Source organism: Gastrolobium bilobum, unplaced genomic scaffold (assembly GCF_033153095.1).
Source record: "Gastrolobium bilobum isolate Gb01-03AN ecotype WA unplaced genomic scaffold, APGP_CSIRO_Gbil_v1 utg26390, whole genome shotgun sequence".
NCBI lineage: Eukaryota > Viridiplantae > Streptophyta > Magnoliopsida > Fabales > Fabaceae > Gastrolobium > Gastrolobium bilobum.
Window position 1 is genome coordinate 29,419 of NW_026895105.1, and position 11,628 is coordinate 41,046.

Here is an 11,628-nt window from a genome sequence, read left to right on the forward strand (position 1 = left end):
CACACTCTTTTCTTCAAGCACTCCCAAAATGGGAAGCTTACTGTGCTCCTTGTATATGTTGATGATATTATTATCACAGGTGATGATTTTGTGGAGAGACAGATTCTGCAAACACGGCTTGCCTCTGAGTTTGAAATCAAAGTCCTTGGGAAACTGAGATGTTTTCTAGGGATAGAAGTAGCTCATTCAAGCAAAGGAATTTTTATCAGCCAGAGGAAATATGTTTTGGATCTTCTCAAAGAAGCAGGAAAGCTCGGGTGTAAACCCTCTAATACTCCTATTGAGCAGAATCACAAGATGGGCTATGAAGAAGAGAGTCCTCCAGTTGATAAAGGACAATACCAACGGCTAGTTGGGAAATTGATATATTTGGCCCATACTAGACCAGACCTAGCTTATGCTGTTAGTGTTGTCAGTCAGTTTATGCACGATCCAAAGGAAAAACACATGCAGGCAGTAGAGAGAATTCTTCAGTATCTTAAAGGTACTCCTGGTAAAGGATTGTTATTCCGACGTGACGGCAATCTATCTTTAGAAGTCTACACAGATGCTGATTATGCTGGATCCGTGACTGACCGTCGTTCTACCACTGGTTATTGCATGTTTCTTTGCGGTAACTTGGTGACATGGAGAAGCATGAAACAAGATGTGGTTGCCAGATCAAGTGCAGAAGCTGAATTTCGAGCTATGGCTCAAGGCATTTGTGAGTTACTGTGGCTGAAAATTGTACTTGATGATCTCAAAATAAAATGTGAGGGACCTATGAAGCTGCTATGTGATAATAAGTCCGCTATTTGTATAGCTCATAATCCAGTTCAACATGATCGGACTAAATATATTGAGGCCGACCGTCATTTCATCAAAGAGAAACTTGATAGCGGGTTGATTACCACTCCATACATTCCCACTGGGCGTCAATTAGCTGATTTATTAACAAAAGGGCTTCCTTCAGACAGATTTCAAGAACTTACTAGCAAGCTGGGAATGATAAATATCTATTCCTCAGCTTGAGGGGGAGTGTTGTAAATAATTATTATTTAGTTATTATTTAGTCATTTATTTGTTGTATTGGGCCAAGCCCATTAGGTCAAAACTAGGTCAAGTATTCTCTATAAATAGAGAACCCATTGTACAAATTATATACAATTCAATAATATTTCAAATACCCTTTTCTTTCAAGTATCTATAGTAAGTAATTAAATGTAGTATTTGTGATGTATGCGTAAGAAATATAATTATCTAAAAACTCGACAAAACAGCTCTGATAGGGTCAGGGCTTCCGATGTCATCCTCTACCGCCAATCACAGTCGTTCTTTTGAGGAAGAGGACAATCTCCAACAGAGTGTAAAAAAAAGTAAGGGAGGTGATAGCAAATTCAATAGTGATCAAACCATGACTCCACGGGAAGAAGATTGGATGAGAGACAACATGTCTTTCAAGGAGATGGTGATGTGACATAATGGAGAATGAGAACACGAAATTGAAGCGATTAACGACAAAGAAGAAGAAAAACATCAAGAAACTCCTGCTTCAGAGAACCAGTCGGATTTGACGGAAGTGGTAAAAGAAGAGGATGCTGAAGGCAAAACAAATTTCAAGTTGTCTGCTGCCTTTAAGAAGAAAGCGTGGGAGCCATGGCACAAGTCCTTCTTTGTGAAGCTGATGGGGAAAAAAGTCTCCTTACAATTTATGAAAAAGAAGTTGGAGAATCTGTGGACCAAGCAAGGTAAGGTGTTTGTTACTGACCTTGAGAATGACTATTTCTTAGTGCGTTTTACGGATAAAAAAGACATGGATTTTGCTCTCATAGCAGGACCATGGATCCTGTTTGACGATTACCTACCAATTAGGTCATGGGAACCCGATTTCCAACCTTTCTAGGCTTCTATTAATCGCATTATGGCTTGGGTGCGATTGCCTGAATTTCCCATGGAATATGTTAATACTGCTTTAATTAAGAGTATTGGCAACTGGTTGGGAAAATTTGTGAGAATTGATGCAGCCACCACTTCCCTAGCTAGAGGCAGATTTGCTAGGATGTGTGTTGAGTTAGACCTCTCCAAAGCTCTCCAAGTAGAGTATAAGGTAGAGGGAAGGCTTAAGAGAGTGGAGTATGAAGGTTTACAATTAATCTGCTATGATTGTGGCAAATATGGGCACAGGATGGAGAATTGTCCTACAAAAAAAATTCTGGTAACGGATATGGAGGAAAAGGCTGGATCGAAGAAGGTATTGAATAGTCAAGAGAGTAATATGGAGGATACAGAAGTGGTAGCTGAAGACAAAGCTAAATTCGGCCCTTGGATGCAGGTTTCACGAATTAGAAGGAATAAAGTTAACCAGGAGAATACTCTTTCCCAAGGAAGAGGGATACACGCTTCTGTGAGGCTGAAAAATTCTTTTCATAATCTGAAGGATCATATAGTACAAGGGGGAAAGGAAGACGATGAGGGAGATGAGGAGAAAAACCAGGAACCAGTTCAGAGGTCCTTTCAATCCAAATCTAACAAGCATCTATCTTCTGCAGTTGGTGTGGTAGAGACTAAAACTCATTTTGTTCTTACGGGTAAACACAAGGATCACAGCATGCAGAACCAGAGGGTGGAAAAGGGAAGCCATAAGAGGGAAACAGTGCCTGTCCAACGATTTGATCGAAAGAAACAGCCTATTATGGAGCAGAAAAATCAGGTTGTTAACTTTTTAGCTAATAAAGAAGCAAACGCAGATAAGCATCATGGAGGGAAAGGTGTGAAGGCTGTCATTCAGAATCATAACTATAAGGGGCATGATAATTCTGTTTTGAGTAGCCATATTGAGCCAAAACCTCCTGACTTGATGATGGTAGATGATAAACAGATTAATGTTGAGAATGGGATGGAGTGTTCTTATGCTACTGGTAGTTGTAGCTTGAGGGAAATGGAAAAACAGGTAATATCTGACCCTGTACATCTATCCCAAAGTTTATGATGAATTTTCTCGTTTGGAATACCCGAGGGGCTGCTAAAAGAGAATTTGGTAATGCCCTTAAGTCCTTAGTTAAGAAGAATAGGGTAGAGGTGGTTGTCCTTCTTGAACCTAGAACTAAAAGTGAGGTGTGTAGGAATCTTTTGAAGAAATTGGGTTTTGATAGTTTTGTTGTGGAAGAAGCTCAGGGTTTTAATAAGGTTACTATTAAGGCTCTCTTTCAGTCTCCTCAATTTATTCATTGTGAGGTACAACTGCTCAATGGGAATTTTTTTGTTTTCACGGCAGTTTATGCTAATCCAGCTCAGAACATACGAAATCATCTTTGGGATGATCTTCGTTGCCTTAGTAGTACTATAGAGGGTCCTTGGATCATGGGGAGGATTTTTATGAGATTGCTTTCACCCATGAGAAAAAAAGGAGGTATTGCAGCTGATCCAATTAAATGTGATAAGTTTCTTTCTGTTCTTGAGGAGTGCTAGGTTGCTGATTTGGGGTGTGATGGTTCTATTTTTACTTGGCAAGGACATAAATGGGCTAATATGAACAGAATTTATAAGCGTCTTGATAGAATAGTAGCTAATGTGGAGTGGAGAATGTCTTTTGATGATGCTAGAGTCTCTTCCTTGCCTAGACTGTTGTCGGATCATAATCCTCTCCTCATTAAGTTGTTTGATGATTCCATGGATAATAATAAGAAGCCCTTTCGTTTCTTTGCAGCTTGGCAAGAGCACCAGAATTTCAATGACTTCCTTAACTCAAAGTGGGACTTGAACTTTGATCTTCCTTACATGCTGCAGAGATTGATCCCTGAAATCAATGTTTGGAATAAACAAGTGTTTGGTACTATCGACAGGAGGAAAGATAGCCTGATCAAAAGGATTGCTAAGATTCAAGTTAGCCGTGAAAGAAATGATTCGGCTACTTTAAAAAGTGTTGAGAACCAGTGTCAAGCGATGCTTGTGAAGGTGCTTCAAGAAGAGGAACTGTTTTGGTATCAAAAATCTAGGCAAAAATGGATTACTGATGGTGATAGAAATACCAAATTCTATCATCTCAGCACAGTGGTGAGGAGAAATACAAATAAAATTTACCGTTTGAAGAGTAAGGGTGATGCCTGGATTACAAATGCGTCTAAGCTTAAAGATCTGGCGTTTAATTTCTTCAAGGGGCTGTTTACTGAAGAGTTGCAGGATAGAAGATGGCTTTCATCTACTAATCTGTGGCCAGAGATTTCGGGGGAGGAAAAAAAGTTTCTTGATAGGATCCCAAATGAGCTTGATGTTAAGACTGCATTGTTTAACATTGGGGCTCTTAAAGCTCCTGGAATAGATGGATACCCAGCTTTGTTTTTTCAGAAAAATTGGAGTTTGATTAAAGACCAAATCTACTCTATGATTTATCAGATTTGGAACTACCCGAGTTTATTGGCTTCAATTAATGCTACTCTTCTGGTGCTCATTCCCAAAGTCCAGAGTCCAGTTCATATTAGCCAATTCAGACCAATTTCTCTGTGTCCTGTGATGTACAAGATTGTCAGTAAGATTATTGTTAGTCGTCTTAAAACAATAATGGAAAATGTGGTATATCCTGCTCAATCTAGTTTTGTGCCTAATCGGCACATTCAATATAATATTATTGTGGTCCAAGAGTTAGTGCATTCAATGAGGAAAATGAGAGGTAAAAAATGCTTTATGGCAGTTAAAGTGGATTTGGAGAAGGCTTATGACCGACTCAACTGGAATTTTCTTCGTAATGTTCTTATGGAGATTCAAATTCCTAGTCACCTTTCGGAGTTAATGATGGCTGCTGTAACTTCTCCAAAAACTAGCATCCTTTGGAATGGGAGCATGACAGCCGAATTCCAACCAAGTAGAGGGGTGAGGCAGGGGGATCCATTTTCCCCTTACTTGTTTGTTTTAGCAATGGAGAAGTTATCTCACATTATTCAGACTGCTGTAGATGGTAAGATGTGGCAGCCTATCAGAGCAGGTAAGAATGGTCCTAAAATCTCTCATTTATTATTTGCTGATGACCTGATGCTCTTCTTGGAAGCTAGTGAAGATCAAATGCGTGTTCTACTTCGCTGTTTGAATTTATTTGATGAGATTTCTGGGCAAAAAGTTAGTGAATAAAAAATTAGTGTTTATTTTTCTAAAAACACTCCTTCTGAGACAGTTGATAGAATTTTAGAAGTTAGTGGGTTTAAACGTGTGTCTAACATTGGACGATACCTATGTGCTTTGAATCAACATAGTAGGGTCACAAAACATTGCTTTGCTGGTGTTGTGGATAGAGCTAGAGATCGGTTGAGCAGTTGGCAGTCTAAGACCCTGTCTCAGGCAGGCAGAATTGTCTTGTCTCAATCTGTTTTGTCGGCTTTACCTTACTATCATATGCAATACTGTTTGGTGCCGAGGGCTGTTTGTCATGAGTTAGAAAAAAATTCAAAGGGCTTTTATATGGAGGGACTCAGCTTCCAAAAAGAGTATGCACCTTATTGGGTGGGATACTATTTCTTTGCCTAAAAACCAAGGAGGATTGGGTTTAAGGAAGCTCTTGGTAATGAATGAAGCATTCATTGGGAAGATGGTTTGGATTTTTTTTATGGACCCTGACAAGTTATGGGTTAAGGTGCTGCGAGCTAAATATGGTAGCATTACCAATAATCATTGGAAGATTGAGAACTCTAATTTGTGGAAAGTAATGTGTAATGTTTAGCATAAGCTGAAACCGAGATTGGTTTAGGAAGTGGGGGATGGTCTTTCTATCAATTTTTGGGAAGATAAGTGGATGGACCATGAAAGTAATTTAGCAAGTAAGGCACTTTTGCTGATCCCACAGGCGGAAAGTGGTAGAAAGGTGAGGGAGTTTGTGATAGAGGGTGGGATGTGGAACTTTGAGGCTATGGCCAATTATCTCCTAGCTATTGTCATTCAAACAATATGTAGTATTTTTCCTCCTCAATGGGGGAATAGGACTGACTGTCTTAGGTGGCATATCAAGGGGATAGTAATTTATCTGTTAAGCACTTATGTAGTGCGTTACTCAATCAGGATGGGGCTGATGACAGGGAGAGTGATTGCTGGTCGGCTATATGGAATTTAAAGGTTCCTCACAGAATTAGTGTTCTGTTGTGGAAAATGGCTCATCATAGACTACCCACAAGAAGCATGCTTGCAAGATTGGATATGTCTCTGCCCATATGCCCTTTGTGTCAGTTGGAAGATGAATCTATAATTCATATGGCTTGAGATTGTATCAATATCAAGAGGATCTGGATGGAATTAATTGAACCCGATTTCTCTAATGATTTTTTAATGCAGATTTGGGTACTTGGCTGTTGCAGAATTTGACGAACGATGTTGTCATGCGGTTTAACGCTAAATGGTCTACTGTGTTTGCTATCACTGTTGAAAGTGCCTGGCGGTGGAGAAACGACGTGGTGCATGGTCAAGATGATAGTTGGTTGGCATTTACAAGCCAACCGATTGAAAAAAGAGTTCATGAAGTTTCTAATGCTTGGTTGCAGTATATTGATGGCAGAATTCATAGGAGACCGATTGTCATTCCTGTTATTTGGCATCCTCCAGAGACTGGCTGGATTAAAATTAATACTGATGGGGCAGCCAATTTTGATGGTGGTGGTGCAACGTGTGGAGGTCTTTTAAGAGATGAAACTGGTTCCTGGATTCAAGGGTTTGCCTATCATATAGGTAATTGTTCTGCCTTTGTAGCTGAGTTTTGGGGTGTTCTTAAAGGCCTTGAATTGGCTTGGAATGGAGGCTGGAGAAGGTGTGTGTTAGAAAGTGATGCTAAATCAGTGATCACTTTGCTCTCCACGAGTGGAGGAGCAGCTCGAGAGTCCTGTCTAGTGACTCACATTCGAGCTTGGTTACATAGAGATTGGGATGTACAGTTGGTGCATGTCTTTAGAGAAGGTAATGGGTGTGCGGATTGGCTTGCTAAATATCCTTTGGAGCACCCATTTGCGGATAATTTTAGCATGTTTCATTCCCCCCAACTGGGATTTTGCCGTTGTATTTGGCTGATTTTTCTTCTGTTTGTAATTCCCGTAGGATCTTTTGTGAACTGAGTTTCTCTTTGGGGTTTTATTCCCCTGTTCTTCTACCCAAAAAAAAAATGTAGTATTCGTGTGCAATTTACAACGCAATCATTGAAGTTGTTTGATAAAAGGAATACAAATTTGAATTCTGTGAGAGGTACATCAGGAGAGTGAAATAAACGTAGCCCTAATTATGAGAAAATCAAAGTAAAATTTTTGCAAGGTGTAAACACTTGCATAACAGATTATGAAGATTATGGATAGTTCCAGAATCACAGATTGCACTATCACTCTCCCTTGGAACTATGTTTGGGATTGGAAGGGTCCTGAGGGAGTTCGAACTTTCTTGTGGCTTATGCTAGGAGAAAAACTTTTAACCAACGAAAGAAGGTGTAAGCGGCATATGGCAAGTAATAATATATGTCAGGTGTGCCATCATTTTCCTGGATCCACCCTTCATGCTATCAGAGATTGTGATGGAGCGCTGCAGGTGAGGAAGTTCGTAGTGAAGCAAGAAGCGTGGGCAGACTTTACTTCCCTTGATTTGCATCAGTGGATGATAGCGAACATGTCTAATGATCAGTCTTGGTTTGCTTTGTCTCATTGGTCATTGTTCTTTGGGACTATCTCCTGGTTCATTTGGCGTGCTAGAAATAGGATAATCTTTCAGGGGACGACAGAGATTGCTTACAACACTTATAGAGCGGCTATGGGATACAGAGAAGGGGCTATTTGGACAGCAAATGTATTGGATGAAGCTATTCTTGAGCCTAGTCCGAAAAGGGATAGACTTGTATCCTAGGTTTTCCCTCAGGAGCCCTGGGTTAAGCTAAACGTCGATGATTCTTGTATCAACAATGTGGAGGCCTCTGCATGTGGAGGAGTAATTAGGAATTCATCTAGCAGGTGGCTAGTGGGATTCTGCAAGAATCTTGGCAGTGGTACTATTCTAATGGCTGAGTTGTGAGGTTGTCTTCTCGGGCTTGAGATTGCTTGGAAGAGGGATTTTCGCTTTGTTTGGCTTGAAGGAGATTCCCAATAGCTCAACAGCTTATTAAAGAGGGGTGCAACCTTAGTCACCCAGTGTTTATTTTTGTCCAACAAATAAAGAAGATGTTTTCTTGGGATTGGACGATAAATATCACCCACATTCATTGGGAGGAAAACGAAATTGCAGATTGAATGGCTTCTTTTGCTTACATGTTTGATTGGTCCTTACAGGAGTTTACCTCGCCTCCTTTAGGCTATTGTGAAAGGCTAAATAGGGACTCTACTAGAGTAGCTTGGCCGAGATTTTGCAAGTAGTTTTTTTTATTGTCTTTCTTTTCCTGTAGACTTTTTCGAAAAAGAAAAAGATTATGGATAGTTAATAAGTCAAATAAGTGGGTTCAGCGACACTAGGATACTCATTATTATATTACAAAAATTTCTAAATATTTTTATTTAGATAAAATATTACTTTTATGGATAAAAACTTATTTTTTATATATATTATTAATAAATTGATATATTAATATAAATATATTCATTTTTATTTTTCAAAAACATTAAAAATAAGTATTTATATTTTTTTAGAATTTATCTTGTTTAAATGATATTTGTGTTTAACAAAAGTTTCCATAGTAATATTAATTATTATATACCCTTTATGCTATTTCTTATTAGATTAGAGCTTCTATAAATTATTTTATCAAACAACTCATTTACAGGTTGAGTTTTTTGAGTTTTTTCAACGTATTTTTCGGCCAACAGTTGAAGACTAATTCTTTTGAGGCATAGAGATCACCAAAGTGGATATTGCCTCTACCAACAAAGTCTTTTCCATACACACGGTCATAGATAAAATCTTTGTCAACATGTTTAAGGGATCCAACCATCTACCAACTATGACGGGCTTTGTTGGTCACTGGTTGAGTTTTAATATAGTAGTTAAGCTACACAAAATCATATAGTTTTCAAATAGTTTTTTGTTTTACTTTTGGTTTTGATGGTGTTTGCCTTTTTAAATGACATAAGTTATGTCATTTTAGGAGAGAGATAGATACAAGAAACGGAATGATGGGGGAGAAAGTGAGAGTTTTTTTTAATTTAAATTTTAAATAAAAAATATTATTCTGTGTCTATTTCTCTCTTAAAATGACATAACTTTAAATTATTTAAAATAACATGCACTTTTTCCTTTATTTTTTAACTTTAGCTTTTAAGTTATAAATAAGCTAATAAAAATTAGTAAATAATTTCCATCGTCGAATTGAAAGGAGTCCTTAATTGAAATGAAGAAGCCATTTATCAAAAAAAAGAAATGAAGAAGCCACACGACGAAGAATGAGAAATTGGGAAGAAACTATAAAACTGAACAAAAACAACAATTCGAAGTATTCTAAGAGCCTGTTTCAATGAGTTTTTTTTCTCAAGAATTTTTTTTTTAAAAAAAGTGCTTCTCACTCCATATAGTTATTTGGATGTCGGCTTTTTAAAAAAAACAGAAGCCAAGGTCAAAAATTATTGTTATTGTCGTCGGCATCGTTGTTGTTGGTGCTGCCCTAACCCAAAATCTAGCTTTCATATGTCCTTATTAGTAATTCTATATATGAAAATGCTTTTTGAATTTAACATTCAAATAATTTTTAAAAATTATTACATTCAAATACAAAATAATTTTAATTTTTAAGAAAAGTTTGTCTAAAACAGTAATGCACGAAAAGTTGTTGTTGTTTTTTTTAAAATATTCATCCAAATAGACTCTGTGAAAATGAATAGAGTTAATATAAAATTGGAGACAAGGAACAAAAAAATTGTAGACAAGGAACATATTATTTCATATACTTCAAAACATTTGAATTCAGGAAAACTAAATTATTCCAATATGAAAAAAGAAGTTTTAGCAATTGTTCTTTGTATTTTAAAATTTCAATTTGATATATTAAATTAAAAGTTTTTAATCAGAGATGACTGCAAATCTGCAAAATACATTTTATAAAAGGATGTTAAAAATTTAGAATCTAAGCAAATTTTTGCCAAATGGGAAATAATTTCATGTGTTTTTTATTTTTATCCTAAAAAATGTTTTTGATTTTGATATTGAGTACCTCGTAGGCACTTCAAACTTTGTCTTGATTATTTCACTTGCGAATTTCTGCAGAAAAGATACCTCAAAATGCTGAAATTGGCAAGGTCAACCTCTTCGAAAGGAAGAGGAACAAGCAAATTAATCCTAGGGGGATTAATCAAACAATCTGGGTCATCATCTCAGAAAACTGCGTCAGAAAATGCCAAAAAAATTTGGTTAGGCGTTTTAATTGTTCACTTCTTCAAATTTGAAGTTATATATCATGATTATTTAGACGACTTAATCAAGTTATTCCTAGTATACTCTAGAATATATCTGTCTGCTAAGTCTATCTAAGCGTGGCTCATTTTAAAACCGTCATTGTTGGTTGTGTGTATTGCATATGTATAAATATAATATTTTATTTTGTCATGCTTCATTTTTAAACTATCAACTATAAACACTTTGGCTTTTGTTGAGTGATGCTAGCTATGCCGTCAATTTCTAAAATAATAGTTTTACATATAAGACTCGATTATACAAATGATGAATTTTTTTATATAATTACAATGCGAACCAAAGTGGCATGGTCTGCATAGTTTTCCATGCTGGAAATACTTGATGTTTATTGTAGCAAAATAATATTTTATTTTGTCCTGCTATTTTTTTTAAACTATGAGCGATAAGCAATCTGGTTTTTGTTGAGTGAAGCTATACGTCAATTTCTAAAATAATTGTTTTACAGTTGAAATTCGATTAATTCATTACCAACTTTTTATATAATTACTATGAACAGAACACTTTCGCCGTTGGTGTTCTTAAAATCTCAACGTATTTCTCCGCTTTACCGAAAATTTCCTCTGCCTTTACTGTACTTCAATTTGGTAGTCGCCTGAAACATCCTAGTAGCCATAAAAAAAAAAAAGAAAAAAAAAAGCAAAAGTGATTCGCACAAGGGTGTGTTTGGTATATGTCATCTTGAAATACTACTAGGCATTTGAGAGTTTAGGGTTTAGGGTAAGTAATTTGTCCATGTTTGATAGAAGTTATTTAAAAATTTGTCTAGCTAACCCATTTGCCTAGCAATTGAACTTTGTATGCAAAATTGGACCAAAAATATGGTGCTCAAATCCTACTTGGAGAGTGGTATTTGAGTGATAGCTAGCTAAGTGAAAAAGGTGAACATGAGAGATGTCAAAACTACCGTTTGATGATTTCAGCATTAGTTCTCAATAGGGTTATTTTGTAAAGGATTATTTTGTAATTTCAGCCTAATTTTTCATTAATATTTTATCTTCAACCAAATATAGATTCAGAAATTTCACTCAATTTTTTTAGTAATATTTTATCTAACCAAACAATTTTTTTTTTAACTTTCTTATCTAACTCACTTTTCTGAAAATCCCTATGAATCAGATTTCTCTCGTAAATTTTTTTTTACCTGCAGCAAATGTCCCCTAAATCATAATAGTGACGAGCAAAATAGGAGTATCCTAAACCGTAAAAAGGAAGATCGTGAAAGAACTATACAAGCGTCATGCTAAAAAC